We start from the raw sequence: 20,094 nt of genomic DNA, 5'->3' as shown, positions 1-20,094 counted from the left end.
TTCTGTTTTTCACAATTCACTTTTATTGCTTTGTTTTTTTAGTTTTTCCTCTACTTTTATTTTCTCAATGTAATTTCATCTCTCATTGAGAAGGTTTTGTCATCATGTCATAAATGTGTGGACTAGAATTCATTGATTAAGAGGGAAAAAATGATTAAACTGTAGTGGACATAAATTTGAGGTTTTGTGTTCTTTGGTGGTAAACCCTAGGGGTTATAAATCGTAGATCCTTCCTTGATAGTTGGCATTGTTTTACAACTTGGCACAGTTTCTGCGACAGTAGCACCTAGCCTATCTAGATCTCAGCGGTGGGGTTTGATTTTCAATAGGTATTTGTGTTTGGTGCCCTCAAAGCCCAGCATCTCAACCACCTGAGAGATTTCAGATTCTATTGGTGCTTAAAATGGCAATTGAGCTATGGACAACAAGCCTTGAACTACCAATTCCATATCTTCCATATCTGTTATATTGTGGAATTTCACCACTGTATTAGTGTAGCCAACCTTTGCCAATGGATTGTTTGCACAGTTTGAATTCACATTGTAGTGTCCATGGCATGATTTATTCTTCCACCCTTACAAAATCTGTAGTCCATGCTATTAAATCATGTAATAGTTCATCTTCTATGCAATCCCTGCATTTGGGGTCCTGAGTAGAGGAATCACGAAATTTGTGTCAAACAATCACTGGATATATAAAAAACCTCTTGAATCGCATTGCTTTAGACCATAATTACCAAGCTCAAATTTAGATTCAAATTCAAATTCGATAACATACAGTAAAAATTCGAATAAGAATTTTTCAATTCGAAAAAAATTCGACAACATACATCTTAAAGGCTAACAAATATTTTTTTTTATTTCTATAACAACCACTTCTTTTGCTCATTTTTTCAATTAATTTTGAAATTTAAATCATTTTATTAATTTTGACAAATATAAAAAATTTTAAAATTACCATTCACCAAAAAAAAAACCACATTTCACTCCTCCCTCAAAAAATTTACTTTATTTTCAAGATTTAAAACCTTAATCTAAAATCTAAATATAAAATATTTAAAAATATATCAAATTTCTTCTTATATAAACCTATTAAAAATTTCAATTAATTAAATTTAATAATTAATATATAATTAAAAAATAATTATTATATATATCTATATCTATATCTATATCTATATCTATATCTATATCTATATCTATATCTATATATATATATATATATATATATATATATATATATATATATATATATATATATATATATATATATATATATATAGATATAGATATAGATATATAATCCCAAATAATTTGCATTACACATCAAATTCTTTGACTTCAAAACTCAAATTCTTCCATCCTACCACCTTTTCTTTTGGATTTAGCGGCCACCCATATACGCATGTGGATATAGCATAGAATCTCAACCCGATTTCCTTATAGGTAGACGATAAACTAATTCTGTAAAACGAATTGAATTTTTGCCAAACTATTCGAAATTGCCCATTTTTTGTATTTTTTGACAACATATATAAACATGATCTGGTTTGGTTTGCAGACATGGATCGCGTTATTTGTTCACAGAGAAAAGGAGCAAGCTCCGTGTTCAAATCCCATGCCCATCATAAGAAGGGACATGCACGTTTCAGAAGCCTTGGCGAGCACAATCGCTACATCAGGGGAATCGTCACTAACATCATACACAACCTTGGTCATGGTGTTGCCCTCTGTAAGGTGACCTTCAGGCACCCATTCCTTTACAAGCATTAGAAACAGATCTTGGTAGCGGCCAAAGGCATGTACATGGGACAGTTCGTTTATTGCAGAAAGAAGGCCAATTTGACTGTGAGTAACATGTTTCCCTTGAGGTCTATTTCGGAGGGAGACATTGTGTGCAACGTGGAACATACTGTCAGCGATTGGGGTTCTTTTGCTAGGGCTTCTAGAGACTATGCCATCTTCATCGGCAATAATATCGTTAAGGGCACTCCCAAGTTTGCTTTTCAATTTTATTTAGGGTGGGTTTATTTCTGGAACCACTTGTGTCATCCACAATCCTGACCGTAGCACTACCAAGTTTGATTGGTTTTTATATTTTTAGAATAATGGTTTTTGAGTAGACACATTCATAGGGTTTCGCTATGTTTGCCCTCGTGACAGTTGGATTTGGAGATCTAATTGATCAATATCATTAGTTTGAATTGTATAAGTGGGTTTGTTTATAATTCCTACCCCTATAAATTTACTGGTAATAGTGAAAAATTTATGTTAGGATCTTTGTTAAAAAAGAAAAATATTAAATATATTCTTTCAAAACATAAATTCTTTGTGTTTCTCTTTATTGCTTCCAAAACAATACTTGGATCTGTGAAAAGCCAATGGTACTATGGGATAGACTTCACTACCCCACTAACATTCATGTGCTAGCCATGCTATCCTCTCTTCATGAATTTAGCTAAACATGTTCGAGTGTTGGAGAGTTTAACTCTAGCGAGCGGTATCACCACCCTATTTGAAAACCAGTCAAGTCTCTAGTGAATAAACAATTTGTGGTTTCCCTCAATTTCATTTTGTTTGGAAGTAAATAAAAAATTATTAGAGAGAAATTAATGTAAAAGATTTCTATGTCAAGTATTTAGCTTATGTGATAGATTTCTTGGTCTTTTAGTAAATGATCGATAGACATGTTATACTTTAAGACTGACAACATTACATATTATACTAGCTAATTGAAAACCCTAACAGAAAGTTGACCAAAAAGCACCAATTTATCCAACTTCTCTTTGATTGAAGGGTCATATAATTTGAAAGGTTGCCCCTTTTATTTATTATTTAACATAAATTCAATTTCAATTTAACCCTTGTCATCATATTTCAAAGAAGACTTCTCTGAAGTTTGTGGGTTCCTTAGTGATCATGATTGCCTTTCACCCGTCCACTTATTCAAAGGATTGATTTCCAACATATTCCCTTGCTCAGAACACACATTAGCCACAATATTTTCTACAATTTCACTAAACATCTTAGGATGAGAGTTGGCCTGATGAGGATGTAAGATTGGCATTGACCCTCAATCTTATCAAAAAGATATGGTTTTCTTTTCTTTCAGCTGCAACATCTCCCCTAGCTAAGATGATGTATTATCCTTAATATTATTTGCTACAGTTCCCCTAACCTTGGCAGGACTAGTTGTTGGGCATGGAATCCCCCCACAACATGTTTAGGGGCTCAAAGCCAAGGTTTTGGTCAAGTAATGTTGTAAGACTCAACAAATTGCGGGTGCGGAGTGTGAAATGTATGTTGAGTCATAGGGTTGTGTGCCCTAAGTTTTGTAATGTAATGTTGGCCTACCCATGGTCCATGGACCATGGGATTGTACAAATAGAATGATGCTCTATGTTGTAAAGACAACAGGAGATAGAAGAAAAGGAATGGAGTATAGAAGATAGGAGCATAGAGAGAAGGTCTAAGTGTCTTGGGTCGTAGTAGTAGGAAGAGGTTCTGTAGCTAAGTGTGCAGAGGCCTAGCAGAGTCCGCAGCTGAGTGTGCAAACCCATGAAGCTGAGTGCATAGGGAAAAGTTGAGTCTCTAATCATGGAAGAAGAATAATAAAGAGAAGTTTGATTCCAAATATTGTGTATATGCTTTTGTATTACTTTCTATGCATTTATATTGTTTTGTTTATCGCACACACTTATACGAATACTGAACACTTTTAACTATAATTGGGCTCATACATATAATTCAAATAATCAGATAATATCGGGTTAATAGTAAAGAACTAGGGTAATAACACGGATCGCGCCTCAAGTAGGGCTGCATGAAGGCAGCATTGTAGGCTGCGAGGTACTGATAGGTGCACATAGGAACGTGCACAGGGAAAATCTACGGACCACTGAAAATCATCAGACATCTCTAGGGTGCGGAAACCTGGTTCTAGCAGCCTCCCATACCACTTTGGGTGAGACCTCAGTCCATGCTCCGCGGACTCTTTCCGAAAGGGCCAGTAGTATTGGGATTTGTTTGGCTAAATCATCTCTGAACGTAGGTCAAGCCCATACAAGCCAACAAATGGTTCCGTTGTTGGGACCAGGATCCGCATAACGGATGTCTGATGTCATATCAAATGAATCCAAAAAATAAAGAAATTGAAGGGTGGTTGGACAAGAAGATTCACGAGTTCGCGGTGCAGGAAAATAGGAATCCATGAGTATCTAAGGAACAGTGGTTGGAGCGCTACTTATATACTGAAATCCACAAAATTTTCTTTGCATCCTTTCCATCTGAGTTGTATGAGTGGATTGCAAGGCTAGCAAATATTCAGGGAAGGTGTAGGCTTGAAAAACCAATCGTGTGGACTCTGGAATTAGTGTGTAGACTAGAAGTGTCGGGAGATAAGATCACGCGAGATGTGGACCAATGGCTCGATCGAATTATAATAGGATTCATCACTGACTTCGCGGTAGATACGACTGTTAGCTATAGTGAGGTGGAATGACGCTTCCTCAAAGGACTGCGAGGTAAGTATATTAAATATTTGAACACTTGGATTAAGATGCTATTGTGCAGAGAGCGGGTTATGTGAATAAATTAATGTTTGGGACTACGCAAAGTGGGAAGATATATAGAAGTGGAGGTAGTGAAGAATTAGAAACTAGTCCCTTAATCTCACCCTCACGGGAAAGTGAGGAAGAGCTCGTGAAAGTTTCTATGAGAAACACAGTCAGTCTGATAATGCAACGAATTTCGCGCTTACCACCCCCACCTATACCACCACCCATCTCACCCTCCTTACTTCGATCTCCACCCACCCCACCTCCGCCATCACCACAGTTCAGTATGGCGAATGCAATCAAACTACCAGTATTCGGAGGAGTAGGTAATGAAGATACGAACCAATTCCGGTTCATGGAAAGGGCGGTATGGGAAGCACAGGGAGTCGTGGATGACAATATAAAAAATACTATGCCGGTAAGCGCGTTGTAGGATCGCGCATTAACATCGTAAATTAAGCATTCTAATGACCATCCAAACATAGGAACTGCAAAAATCCAAAGTGCGTTGAACAAGGAATTTAGAAGGCTATAGTCGGAAACACAATCAATTATCAGGTTTAAGGAGATTGCAATGCTCCCAAGTGAGACCCCTTGGGATCTGGACCAAAGACTGAAGAGTATGATTTGTGAGGCCAACATGAATTTGACGGATGGACAACATCGCGCATGGTTTTTAGTGTCACTAACACCGCATTTAAGGATGGTGTTTTCACAACAAAATCTTTCCACCTAAGCCGAAGCTTTTGAGATGGCAATGAGATTGCATGAGACCCCTATACAAGACCCTAATCTGGGAGTCCAACAAATCCACACGCAACTGCAAAATATGGTTGGAGATGCAAAGTTTGAAACAGGACAAGACAACTTGACTAGATGCGCATGAGGAGTTATCATGCATAAAATGCAAAGGATAGGGGCATGACAAGGTCCATTATCCAGTGTTCAAGAATTACTTGGCGGGACAATGGCCGATGCCATTAAGACTTGAGGAAGAAGAAGTATACAGAGATGTCCCAATAATTGTTTTACAATTCCTGTAGGTCGGTAGGCCATGATGAACGCACCTACAAAATCTATGAACTAATGATGGATCAAACTCCTGCCTACAGGGTGCAGACTGAAACGTGAGCCCTCGACTTAAATATAGGAATGGCGCACACTGGATTCCAGAGGCGTGGACGAGGTCGAGGTGGAATGGGACCAGCAAAGGGTCATGGACAACTAATTTGTTACAATTGCGGAGGGCCAGGACACTATGCCCGTGATTGTACAAATCTGACAAGGACATCATGTTTGTAATGTACTAAGTTTGACTATGAGGCTGAAGATTGCCCTACATTGATACCAAGGCTATGTGAAAAATGGGTACTCCAACCGACTCAGAATTTGTAGATGATGAGGTCTGAGCCACGCGAAGAAGGCCCAAATGTAAATATAGTGCTCAGGAGTAGTATGACCACTGGCGATTATAAAGGTAAGCAGTCAGAAGAAAGTGCATGGGTTCATAAGGCTCTAAAAGAAACTTGAATTTGATTTAGAACACGCAAAGGAGACATTCATGGAAGCTAAGAAGAGCTTCACAGAGGCCTCCACTTTAGGTAGTAATGATCAACTAGAACCAGGGATGGATCCTTCAATGCTCACTACCTTTCTAGAGATATGCATGAAACTACTACGGGACATAAAGGTAGTAAAAGGACTATAGGCACTTATCACTAGGTGCGTGGGGTCAGGAGAACTGCATGTGGTTCAGAAGCTGGGAAAACATGCATTGCGCACAGGAAGGCAAATGAGGTTGACTGTGCAAATCAGGGAGTAGGAAATGGATCAAGTAATCTTGGATCTCGGATCGGATGTGAATGTACTGCGAAACAAACATGGGAATGCATGGGCAGACCCATGCTACAATGGTCTCCTATTCAGCTATGAATGGTGAACCAACAGAAGATCTTGCCTATGGGAAGATTGCAAGGGGTAATGGTGGATATTGAAGGTGTGAGCGCAACGAAGGATTTTGAAGTGATAGAGATTGTTGATGACATCAATCCCTATCCCACACTACTATGAATAGACTTGGCCACCAATATGAATGGAGTCATCAATCTGAAGAAGCAAAAAATGATTTTGGAGAAAAAGTCACTACGCGTAGTAGTACTGCTAGATCTAGCCAAAGGAGTGCAATACGTTGAACTGGTGCGCGACGATGATAGTGATGACGATCTCGATTGCATCTACAAGATAATCGTGTGGGAACAAGATTAGGTGAACCCGATTGTAGATGGTAGGATTTCATGGGAGCGTGAAAGCTCATGCACTTCGGATTCAGACGGAGAGATAGAGCGATGGCAGAATCAGCTGCATGAAATAACAACACTTAATTGCAACATGATGGTTAGATCACTGCGTTGCATGACAACAGAGGCAAGGGATATTCCGATTTATGACAGGTTGTCAGCGGTGGATGAATTCCTAAACAAATTTGAAAGGGCGGTACCAGAACAGTAGCGGTTCAATGCTCTAAAATCGGCACTATGCGTGACACCCACAAGATGGTGGGATACACATCAGAGAAGTTTTGATGACTGTCGCGGATGTGAGAGGATGATGTTCCTATGATTTGGAAAACCCCAGGTAAGGATGAGACCCAGTTACCAGGGGCAGAACAACTTGTGCATCGACCTTTCCCGATGGGTACGGACATATGACATGTAGCCTGCATAAGCACACACCACTCCCAAAATAGAGAATCGAAACAAAACACAACAGCAGGAACGACGAAGCACCCCAAGGACTATCCATGGAGAAGCATTCGACAGGGAGTGAGAAGTGCTGAACAGGGTACACCAGGTGAAACACACTAACTGGGATCTATGCGTAGCAGTAGTTTGATGGGCCTATAGGACCATGTACAAAACCCTGACTGCAAAAACAATTCTAAGGTTGAGGAAGAGGCTAGGGACCATAATTTCTGAGGGGCGTCCAACATTGAATCCACACATAATAGCACCTACAAGTGCAAAATAGTACGCGAAGCCAAGGATGAATAAATCACACAACTACACGAGGTAGAACACATAAAGCTTTAGGAAGCCATTCAACAAGGGAACCTTAGGCTTCGCGAACTTGAAAAAGACGGGTACTACTAAGGAAGAAAATAATTTTGATGGATGCAAAGGTCAAGAGGCTAGAAAACGAGATTGAGAAAGCATGTCTCATCGATAAACCAAGGATGGCAAGGCAAGGTGTGAATGATCATACCAATGAATTAGAAGACTGTCGACAAGAATTGATTAGTTCGTTGCCATGGCTAGGACCACATATCACCAAATGCAGTAACCAGAGGAATGCACTACACATAGTAGAGTGCACGGTGCCGACTGTCGTGAGGGAAATTGAGGATTTCCGTAAACTATATTAGAAGTCTAGATGGAGCCTGACACAGGCAGTGTGACCACCTAACTAGCCATAGAAAGCACAGTCTTAGCACTCTAGGCAGTTGGAAGAGAGTGTGGGACTATAAATGCTTCTGCCTGGCAGCTACGTGCAGGAACAGTCGATCACATTGTTCGCGCCCACACAGGGAGTGTGTGCTACCGCATGGGTAGGTTGGGAAGTGACTTTTGGTGTCATTTTTCATGATGAGATGTCTGGTTTGAGGCCAAATGGAGCGGGTGAAGGACATTTAAGACAACAGTTATGGGAAAGATTTTGGAAAATCTGCTGCCAAGAAAGCACTGATGGCCCGGAATTGGGAGGAACGGTTGAATTTGAATTCAACAAGCAGTATAAAACTATAGAGGCTAGCCACGAGACAACACTTGTTCACTTGAGACCTGAGCGATTGAGTAGAGCACCGAGTGTTGAGCATTGAGTGATATTCAAGCTGCTATGTTCACAAAAGACTACATACAGTATATAAAAGATGACGGCTCCTAGGAGAAGTTTTGGCTTTGAAGAAGGAACCGCCAATGAGGCTACACCGACCCATACAGTACACGATGTTCCCGAAGGTACTGAGGTTGCACCAGAAATCCCAAAATCACCTCGAATGCTGAGACTAAAAAAATATAAGCAAGCAATGGGACCAGGCTGCATGTCCTAGAGGAATCCATGGTTTGGTAAGCTATCAATGGAGGAAAAGGGAAAGGTTGTCACCATTGAGACAGATGAAGAGGAGGAGGACTTACAGGCTCAGATTACCGAGGTAGGAGAAGAGGAAGAAGTGGAGGTAGACATCCAACCGATGCACTTTGCAGTAAAATTGCCTGATTATTCCCCTCCATGAAGAGGGACAGCTAAGGTACCAAAGGATCTGGATGCAACGAAGAGTGCACTCCATACCCCGCTCCTCCCTGATGGAATTATTTTTGAGGGTCAACTCCTAAGATGTGTTCCTACCCTGAAATTTGAAGATTGGGACCTCATGGACAGCGAGAAGTTCCCGCACTTAGAGATGGCGAGCTTGATGAAACAAAATACAGAGGGGCCAATGATCACATTAGAACCACGAAATTGGTTGCGCGATGTGGAGAAGGTCAGGTTGCTTCATCTGCTATGGATACCACACTTTCACCACGTACCCATAACCATTTTCATCATAAGGCAGCTACTTTGTCTAGTGCATGATGGGTACTTATGGCTGGAGGAGCTTATTCCCATCACGACGGATCTCATCCACAGAATTTCTCGGCTTCCCTATAAGGGAAAGGACCGCACGATGATAGTAGGAAAAGGTGGCGATTTGGCTCTTGCAAAAGCCATGAAGAAAAAATATAAGCTCTAGAAGAAAAAGAGGGGTTAGGCTATCACCAACATCAAGGATAAAGGGGTGTGCATAGCCACCCAACTCTAGGCCAGTAAAGTAATGAGAAAATGTTGTAGCGATGAAGAACCAACACCAATAGTTGCATTGGCTGAACAATGTGTGGAAGGGGTCTAGTTCAATTGGGCCAAGTTCCTCTGTGAAGAAATTTTGCTCAACTGCCAAGAGGCCTAGGAATAGGGTAAGACCTTCCACTATGCATGGTTTCTCTTATCCATCTTGCTAGTTGCTGGCAAACTGCCGAAGGATAACCAGTTCTGGAGCATCGTCCGAGACTTATTAGAGGCTACGAAGTATGCTTCACTCTGGGCCACCAAGGATGTCAAACGAATTCGCAATAATAAGATTTTCTGGGTGCTCATGTAGGCCAGCATCCAAATGTGGATTAATAGGAGGCCACGCATGTCCCCCATAGTGCACAATAGTTTGTAGAGTTTTGTAGACTTCAAGGTGGACATGCACAATATTTATATCAGGGCGTGAAAGGATCCAGTGCAGCAGTGGACAAAGCTCCCATTCATAGCCATTGACGATGTGACCTTTACATTGTTAGAGACATGACGTCTCGAGTGGCGCACCCTAGGTTTGGCAAAGTTGGAAAAGGTAGCTGCACAAAAAAGGAATGATGAGGCCAAGCTGTGTGTCACACAACTAGCTGAGAAAAGGCACAATGAAAAAGCAGCAACTAAGGTAAGGGCAGTTCATGACGTGACACAGGCAGCTGCGAAGCAAAAGAAGGGTGTCGAAGCAGCAGCAGTAGCGCAGACAGTAGAGGCCACAACAGCGCAGGTAGAGGAGGGCCAGGAAGTGTTTGCAGGATAGGAGGAAGATGACATAGAACTTACAGAAGATGGCACGGACCTAGGAACCACTTCGACCCAACTCAAACAGTCGCATGTCACAGAGAGATTAGGTCCACGGTAAAAGGTCAAGGCCTCAAAGCTATCCATCGACCCGCTCACATTAACTGAAGGAGACCTCTACGACATCAGCGAAATGGTTCGTGATGTCACCAAGGAAGCACTCCAAGAAGTTATGATGTAGCAATGGACTATGTTGGGGGCCTTAAGGGCACAACTATAGGAACTATAGGTGCAACCCTCATAGGAGGGTACTTTTTCTACCCATGTCCCAACAGGCACGTCAGCAGCAGGATAGATGTGACACTTGAAAATGGCCTATATGATAACATTAACAGATGGATCACTAGTCTTGAAAAACACAATGGAGGGGGCGACGCTTAATACAATGAAAGGAATTGGCCTTAAATTGATTTCCCTTCCCCGCAACACACTTTATCAGCTGCAGGATGGGATAACAGTAGAACTCTATGCCAAAGAGAGCCACACAATCTAGGTTTTGAGCGAGTAGAATATTAATATAGAATAGCTCATCTTGCAGTGCAACGAGTTGGTCTCGCAGAACAAATAGTTGGTATAGATAGTCGATGACACTTGTCGATGCGTCCCAGAGTTGTCTATTACATCGAACCTACCAGAAGAAGTGCAGATCGACTATTTGGCAAGTAGATTCCATGATGCGTGTGAAGAAATAACAAAAGTATAGTTGGATTTGAATCTCTAGATTGCCGAGTTGCAGTTGAAGGTGCAACCTTCCACTACCCCAGAGGTCAGAGAATAGTGCACTACTGATATTCTAGCAGGGATGGAAGAGATTGGAGGTGCAGTCCGTAACTGTACCGCCATGTTGGAGCAGGCACTAGAGGTCCTCACTACATTGCAAGAGGACCCCAACATTTAGTGGCTGGAGACCGAGGCACGCTCATACATATAAGTTAGGTATATAAGTTAAGTATACAGAAGCAGTATAATTGGGGGCTCATACATATAGGTTAAGTAATTAGATAATATCAGGTTAATAGTAAGGAACATGGATAATAACGTGGATCATGCCTCGATCAGGGTTGCATGAAGGTAGCATTGCAGGCTGTGATGTACTAATAGGTGCGCATAGCGATGTGTGTAGGGAAAATCTACGGACCATTGAAAATCATCAGACATCTCTAGGGTACAGAAACCTAGTTTTAGCACCCTCCCATACTACTTCAAGTGAGACCTCAGTCGGCATTACGCAGACTATTTCTGAAAGGGTCAGTGGTACTGGGATTCATTTTGCTAAATCATCTCTGAACCCGGGTCAGGCCCATACAACCCAACACTAGTGCTAGTACTAGAGGAAGGTGAGAATTTTAGATTTAGGAAGGCCTGAGATCAGATTTATGTGAGATTTGTTCTACCCTCTGGAAATTGACCACATTGTCCTCTCATCAAGTGGTCATCTATTTCTATGCGTACTTTCCTAAGAAACAGTTTTAGATTTAGTTGTTAGACAAGGTTATGGTAAAAAAGAAATGTGTTCATAATCCAACATTTCTGTCCAACTGCAACGATTATAATATATCATGAAATTTTTGCATGACCCTTTCTCAAATCAAGTTAAAGTATTTGGGTAGAGGTATAATTTGACAGATCAACTATCCCTATGGCCACAGCAACAAATCTACGAAAATGTTTCTAATTGCCTTGAGGGAGTTGGCATTCAAAAATCCAAGTGGCACGCTGGACATTTGCATCAAAATAATACTTAAGGATAAGAATTCAATGAATATATTAAAACATGTCTGCTAAGGCCTTGGAAAAAAAATCCAACCCTCCATAAACCATGGCATAGTGTACATAAGATTTCTTTGTCAAGCACAAAGATAAATGAAATGATGAAAAAACTCTTGCCCCAGGGGTGTATCACGATAGTATTTTGCAAGAAGAATCCTTAGGACTTGGATACACATTGATATCTTTCAACATCGGACATACACTACTTAATCTAGAATCAACCTATGGTCATGGTAGTAAGACTCCTCCACCTTAACCTAGGAGGCTTAGAGAATCAAAACCAATACGAAGGTTGGCTTGTAGGTGTCTAAGAATGAACGTGAGGGATTATTTAAGTTAAAAGCAAATCATTTAAAGAGAAAAAAATTTGGGTCATGCCCTCTATTAGGTGGATCCATCAAAAAAAGGGGTTGTTTCTTTGTCAAGTGGAGCTTTTCGAGGAGCCAAGCCACTTTTGATTGCAAAGTTAAATGCCTATATTCCCTTTTCATTTATGATATATAGAGAGGGATATTGGGAGCGGGTCTTGGTTCATCACTACGACTGAGTGTGAAACCATAAGCAGAGAGATTGTGGTGATTTAATATCCATAAGTCGATGGTGTAGGCCTACAAAGACAACGTGAGATGTTTGGATCCCAATAAGCACAGAGTTTTGTTTAGCGTGACAGTGCAAAATAAATATCAAATATAAAATAGATATAAATTATATGGAGTTCCACAATAGAAGCACATATACTAGTAAGAGTTTTTGGGGGGGTTTATAGCATGATGTTAAAATTGAACAGATTGTTGATTTTATTTTACCAAGTTTACATGAAACATGTTAGGTTTCAAAAGAAAATTTTGGTTCCATTTTGGAGTTAAGTTTCACATTGTGTATCAGTTTGTCTTCAGTTTTGCTAATTTTTTATGGATAGCATAACATATTTTCTGTGTGTGAAAGCATTTTTTATTTTTTTAATGTGAAAGAATAATCACAAGATTCAAAGAAGTTAATAGGCTTTAGCTTGGATGTTTAGGAGAAGTTGTCCTCTCCACCTAGTTTTGAATCGTGTTTTGACATGTGCTCCTTATGGAATATTTGACTCTCCAAGGAACCATTTCATGTGGATGGGGCCAAGAAAAATCCTTGGGTGACTTTGATGGACAACCAGTGAGTCGCATCGCCAAGAATTGACTGCACATATATGCTAGTAGATATTAGTTTTTCTAATAGATCGTGGAGTAAACACTGTACGAAAAAATGAAAAATAGGGAAAGGTCAAATAAATCCCTATATTAGCTTTACACATATACATTTAACGAGTTAGAATCATATTTACACGAGTAATAGACGAATTAGCTTACATAACCTTATTGGAAGTGCCATGCCCATAATCTGGATGGATAACAAATATGCAAGGTGGCATGTAAGAAAAATAGAGTTCAAAATAGGAGAACATGATCTCATGCAGTGCTTTTTCTAGCTTATAACACCATGCATAGCAAAGAAAACATAGTCAACATCAACAGATTTATTTAAATGACTTGAAGCTAGATTATTTGGTAGTGGAAACATGAGAACGAGGAGTGGGACTGCTTAACTTTTATCATGGATCCATAGATATATGTTGTCTGAATGGGAATATTAGAAAGAGAAAATAATTATTTTAATGCTTCTTAAAATTGATAAGAAACATGTTAATCACAATTTACAAGTTACTTGGAGCCTTATTTTCAGATTGTATGTTGAATCTCAGTTCTATGTTGAATTTCAATTTTGTTATATGACAAGAGGGCTAACTCTAATTGTCTCATTTTCCAGGGTGAAGCTTCCATTTTTATCTAAGAAAATTGTGCCAAGTGGTTGTAGAGCTATGATTGGTTAAGCTGCTTGAGGTGGAAGAATAGAAAAACCAATGCTCAAGGTTGGAAATGCATACCACAAATACAGGGTCAAAAGAAATTGTTGGCCCAAGGCTCATGGTGTGGCTATGAATCTTGTTGAGCATCCTCATGGTGGTGGTAACCATCAACATATTGGGCATGCTATTACTATTCGTTGTGATGCACGACAAGGGAAGAAAATTGGGCTTATTTCTACCAAAAGAATGGGTCGTCTATGTGTACAAGTTGCATTAGGAGCTGCAAATATGGACAACTAATCTTAGTTCATATCTATATGCAAGGATTTCGTTGTCTTATTTTGGTGTTTTATTTTTTCACAATGTATCTGATGAATTCTACTGTGGATACAAGGATGTGGACACTAGTTGAATGACTTGCTTAGTTTTGGGCAGCATCGAGTATGGAAGTAGATGACAATTTCATGGAGTGGGTAAGCTACATTTTTCTCCATTTTCATTTTGTTTATATTTCATTGTTTTTGCTGGTTCTAATACCCATATTTAATTATTTATCTTTTGGAAACTTTATATTATTAACATGCCACATTTCCCAGGCCAGATAACATTTTCAGTTGCTTTATATGAGTAGCCTGTAGGATTAGGATGTTTCAAGTGAGTTTTTAACATTTGTCCAGTACGCCTTGTTGAATTTGGATTGTCATTATGGGTTATGGTTCGAATTATTATCATGTTTGACATTTGATTGACAACGAAATGCCCTGCATTTTAAAATTAGTTGTATGTTAATTTTTAAAAGTATTTAATAAATTTGTCTTCAATAGCCGGACTTCAAAAAATTGATTTCGCACTGCAAGGTTTAGGGTTTGGGTTATTTATTTGGTTAAAATTTCACAATATTTATATCATATCTCAAGTGTTACGTTTGAGTTATTTATTTGGTGAAAATTTCCCAATATTTATATCATATCTTAGCCTTTTGAAATCCATGCCATTTGAGTGTAACAAATCACGACAAGGATGAGCCATATTAAGATCACCAACTCTGTTACTACGCTTCGTGAATCATAATGCAAATAGACTCTGAATTTGATTATTTTCCTTGACTAAACAATGTTAAGCGAACTCCTCTTAGTCAAGCTCAGCCCCAAGTCATACTGGAAATTTTGACATGTGAATAAGATTGGCTAGACAATGAGTTTGACACCCAATTCCTTGCAAGTCAGAAAAGACTGTCTATTTAAAAAGAAAGGTAATCAAATCCTTAAAATATTAGCCCTCAGACTCCCTCATTAAATAAAATATCATTCTATGATCCTGATAATTGGTCTATCAAAATGTTGATGGGGTGAAATATGAGGTAAGGAGTAGAGAAAGTAATTTTCCTTGACATTGCCTAGAATATAACATTTTTGGGGCACCTCACGTGACACTACCATGACACACCACCATTTTTTGGTAAAGTTCCACAACAATAGGAATATATTGACTCACATTCCTCATGTCGTGACTATAATGATGATTCTCCCTAAAAATTTTGCCTAGATGCAGAGATATAGTCCATATCATCATCAAGTATGGATTTTCTTTCTTCAACTGTCCTCCACCTCCCCCCTCCTAATTTTAAATGAGAATCAATTTCTATTACATGCATCCATCCAATTGTAAAGTTATAGCCATACCTGACATCCTCCGCTTGATATTGGTTCTTATGCTCCTCTTATTCTTCTAAGCTAAGCAATTGGGAATCCATTACCTCCCTACCACCACGAATAGATAAACCATTGCCTACACCATCTTTCAATCTCCATAGGAGGAATACTAAATAATTATCAAGTTGTTTCTCCCTCTCCAATCACCAGAGAACCATCTTGATTTGGGCTAGATATGTTTGTTATGTCCATAAGATTACCTTCAGAACTATCAAGGTCCTTCAATGGTGGGGCATCTCCACATACTGAATGAAAAGGAGGGACAAATGAATTTACAGACCAAATAAAGGTAGCTCTTAGTCCATTCACATAAGAATATGACAAGAGAAACTAGTTTGACCAAACCTGGAGAGATTTCATCACCCTCTCCTTCAAGAATGCCAAAATATAAATGTGAAAAAATTCAGAGAGTGATCCACACAATCATTACACTTATTATGATATTTTTTTTTATGAGTAAAAATTACCAGTCACCTTGCTAATTGATGACCAATAATGTAATCTTCCATATTCTTTTCCCATTTCAAAAGATAAATCAAATATAAAACTATCAAATAAGTGGTAAATATAAGATAAACTAGCATTAAGTTGAGTATGAAAACTCTCAAGCAACTCAAAAATGTCGAAGAATTGAAAACACTACAATGGTACCAAGGAAACCATAAATTATCAAAATATAAAATCTTGAAAGTCCTAACATGGTACTTCTCAAAAATGAGAATCTCAAAACCTAAGTTTTGTAAAGAACTGTTTTGTTCTTCCTTGCCTTGAATCTCTCCTCAAGGGATGATACCACACCATAACCCTGGAAACACTGATATCACTAGCAGTAAACATAGAGGACTTAGAGGTCACAGGTACACCCATGTCACAATGTCAATAACAATTGTAGTAAAAACGGCGAAAACAAGGTTGTGGTAGGTAGAATCTGATCTAGTGTGTTTATTAGTCACAAAATCTATTAACCCATATTCAAATTTTAATTTCTTTATGTGGTAAGAGATGTTTCTTTCAATTTCTTTGACATTCTTAGTGCCACGTTCTTCAAGAGAATAAGGATGCTCTTGAGTGTTACCTCCATTTGATGTAGATTTTTCTTGATATTACACATTTACATTATCAAACCAGATGGTGTATGTATAAAGAAACAAAATAAATTAGCATCCTAGAGGAGAGGAGAAGCACTTGCAACCTTCATCCATTCCCTTGTCATCAAGAGTAGAAGCAAGTTTTTCCATTGTGACTTCTTGCTTGTCTTGTCTCCTAGAACTGCCAAATATGTCATCACAACTAGAAGAAGAGTAATTCAAACCAAGTCCCTTAAGCTCTACCTTGTCCCCTATATCAGTTCCACCATCCTCATGAGTGTAATTTGAAGCTTGTAATATAGGATGTGCTTTCATACAATTTCATGTTAAAGGTCTTAGATATGGCTGTGGGAATGATCACTTTGAGGTCCCTTATTATGAAACCATCTCACAAAAAGATAGAAAACATATATCAACGCCTTAGAATTCAGCCTCTTCAAGGGGGCAACCTTCTTTACATTACAAAAATGAATGATTCCTTCATGATTCAAATGAAAAAACCTCCTTTCTATATATAGGAGTCTAAGGAGTCACAATATAACCCAACTGACCTAACAATAATAATATAAAGGCACAACAATAACAATAGAGGGATTATATGGGGCACAGTAATAACAATATGGGGACAATAGGGGCACAACAATATTAATAAGGCATACAAATACAATAGTAATGGGGTAATCACTAGTATTGTAGGGACCTAACATGCCCCTCTCCAAAAAAGTGTTGTCCTCAACACTTGAGTAGTTCTGGATGCTTATGTACAAAATTCTCATCCTCCCATGTGGAATCTTCAGTGGATAAGTTCTTCCACTTGATGAGATACTTTGAAATTGATTGATTTCGTAGCTTTCGAGTTCTTGTTTCTATGACTACTTCCAGTTCCAATATATTTTTCCTTCCTCGTCAAGTTCTGGCAATATTGTTTGAACTGGGAGCTTGTCACCTATAACCTTCTTTAAACATGAAACATGGAAAACTGGGTACACTCGAGAAGCCGTAGGAAGCTCCAATTTGTATGCCATAGTACCAATCTTTTGCAACACCTTGTACAAAACATAATACTTTGGCGATAATTTATTATACTTCTTAGTCATAGGAATACCCAATCACCTACATCAAAACTTCTTTCGCTGTGATGTTGATCCGCCTGTTGTTTCATTCTATTCTGCGCCAACATGAGGTTATCCTTTAAGAGTTGGAGGACTTGTTGTTGATCCTTGATGTGATGTTCCACTGGTTGAACCTTAGAATTTCCCCTTAAATATGATGTGATGGATGGTGGCTGATATCCATAAAGTGTCATAAATGCGGTCATTTTTGTTGCTGTATCGAAGGAAGTGTTGTACCACCATTCAACGAGAGGCAACCATCTGACCCATTGTGTTTATTTATTAGATACAAAGCAACAAAGATATCATTTCAAACATTTGTTTACTATCTCAGTTTGCCCATCAGATTGAGGATGATAAAATGAGCTATGAGCTAACTGAGTACCGAGACAAGAAAATAATTTTGTCCAAAAATTTCCAGTGAAAATGGGGTCTCTGTCACTTACAATAATCTTTGGATTTCCATGTAGCTTTTCAATTGTTTCCATAAATGTAGTAGAAACTGTGCTGGCTTTAAATGGATGTGATAATGCACAAAAATATGCATACTTGGTAAGTCTATCAACTACCACCATGATGAAACTCTTTCCCTCAGACTTGGGTAAACATGTGATAAAATACATTGAAACCTCCTCCCAACATTGGCTTCGAATGGATAAAGGTTGTAATAGACCAGGGGTCTTAATTGTTTCAGTTTTATTTTGTTGGCAAACCAAAAATTCTACCACAAACTTTTGAATATCCGATTTAAGGCCATCCCAAAAAAATTCCTTCTTAACCCTGTGGTAAGTTTTTAAAAATCTTGAGTGCCCTCCTAAGGGAGAAGTGTGCAATTCCATAAGAATCTTTTGTTTGATTTGGGAATTCTTACAGAGGTATAAGTGATTTTTGTACCATAACGAATCATTTTGCCAGCTAAATGTATCAGATGTATTGGAATCTTGTTGTAACTTTCGAATAAGTGCCCACACTTCTTCATTATTCTTCCATTCCTCCCCTACTTTGTTTATCCAATCTGGTTGGATAATAGAAATGGCGCACAAAAATTCTTCCACATCCTCATCCTTTCTTGAGAGTGCATCTGCCACCACATTTTGCTTCCCTTTTCTGTAGATGATTTCAATGTCATGACCCAACATCTTTGTGACCCACTTATGTTGCTCTTCAGAGGATGATATTTGTTCTAAAAAGTATTTAAGGCTATCATGATCCATTTTTACCTTGAATTGTCTTCCCATTAGGTACGGTCACCATTTCTTAAGTGCATGTAGTATTGCCAACATTTCCTTCTCATAAATAGCTTTGTGTAAAAACATTCCCTTGATTGGATGACTTTCAAAAGCAATAGGACTTTCATCTTTCATTAAAGCAGCACCAATTCCATTTCCTGAAGTATCCCACTCCACAATAAAGGTTTTTTTAAAGTTTAGTGTAGCTAAGACCCGTGCTTGGCACATTGCCTCTTTAAGATGTTCGAAGGCCTTTGTTGCTTCTGGAGTCCATGAGAAAGCATATTTCTTCAATAATGTTGTTAGAGGTGCTGCTATTCTCCCATAATTCTTGACAAACTTGCGATAATACCATGTCAACCTGAGAAGTCCTCGCAGATGCTTTATTGATGTGGGGACTTCCCATTCCTTAATGGCTTTAATTTTTCTAGGGTCTACCTTAACTCCTTCATGAGATACGATATGACCCAAATATTCCACCTCTTGTACTCCAAAGAAACATTTGTATCTTTTTGCATATAATTGCTTCTCCTCCAATAGTTGTAGCACCCTATCAACATGTTCAACATGATCCTTCCAAGACTTGTTGTAGATTAGTATATCATCAAAAAATACTAACACAAATTTTCTAAGGGTTTGAAAATGGAATTCATCAAACCTTGAAATGTAGAAGGTGCATTGGTAAGGCCAAAAGGCATGACCAAAAATTCATAATGACCCTCATGAGTTCTAAATGTTGTTTTCGGAATGTCTTCAGTCTTCATTCTGATTTGATGATATCCTAAACGAAGATCCAACTTCGTAAGTAAATTGATCCATGCAATTCATCCAGTAATTCATCAATGATAGGAATGAGAAACTTATCTTTAATAGTGAGCTTGTTGAGCTCCCTATAATACGGACACATGCGCCATGATCCATCCTACTTATGCACCAATACTATTGGAGCAGAGAAAGAACTTTGACTAGGTTGAATTATACCAGCCTCTAGCATTTCTACCACCATATATTCAATTTCACTCTTTTGGGCATAGGGATATCTATATGACCTGATGTTTGGAGGAACACTTCCTGGAATCAGATGAATAGCATGA

At 38.8% G+C, this 20,094-nt stretch overlaps 1 pseudogene; it reads left to right on the top strand.

Annotated features, from left to right (window-relative positions):
- The first annotated feature begins 1,562 nt into the window (after window positions 1–1,562).
- On the top strand, window positions 1,563–14,159 carry LOC149168907 (large ribosomal subunit protein uL2-like; annotated as a pseudogene).
- Window positions 14,160–20,094: the final 5,935 nt, after the last annotated feature.

The sequence above is a fragment of the Pinus tabuliformis genome, chromosome 4_2 (assembly GCF_031772625.1).
Source record: "Pinus tabuliformis cultivar Carrire ecotype Pingquan chromosome 4_2, CPIR1, whole genome shotgun sequence".
In the NCBI taxonomy this organism is placed as follows: Eukaryota; Viridiplantae; Streptophyta; class Pinopsida; order Pinales; family Pinaceae; genus Pinus; species Pinus tabuliformis.
Note: the sequence above shows the minus strand (reverse complement) of the source record. Positions and strands in the feature narration are given on the sequence as shown.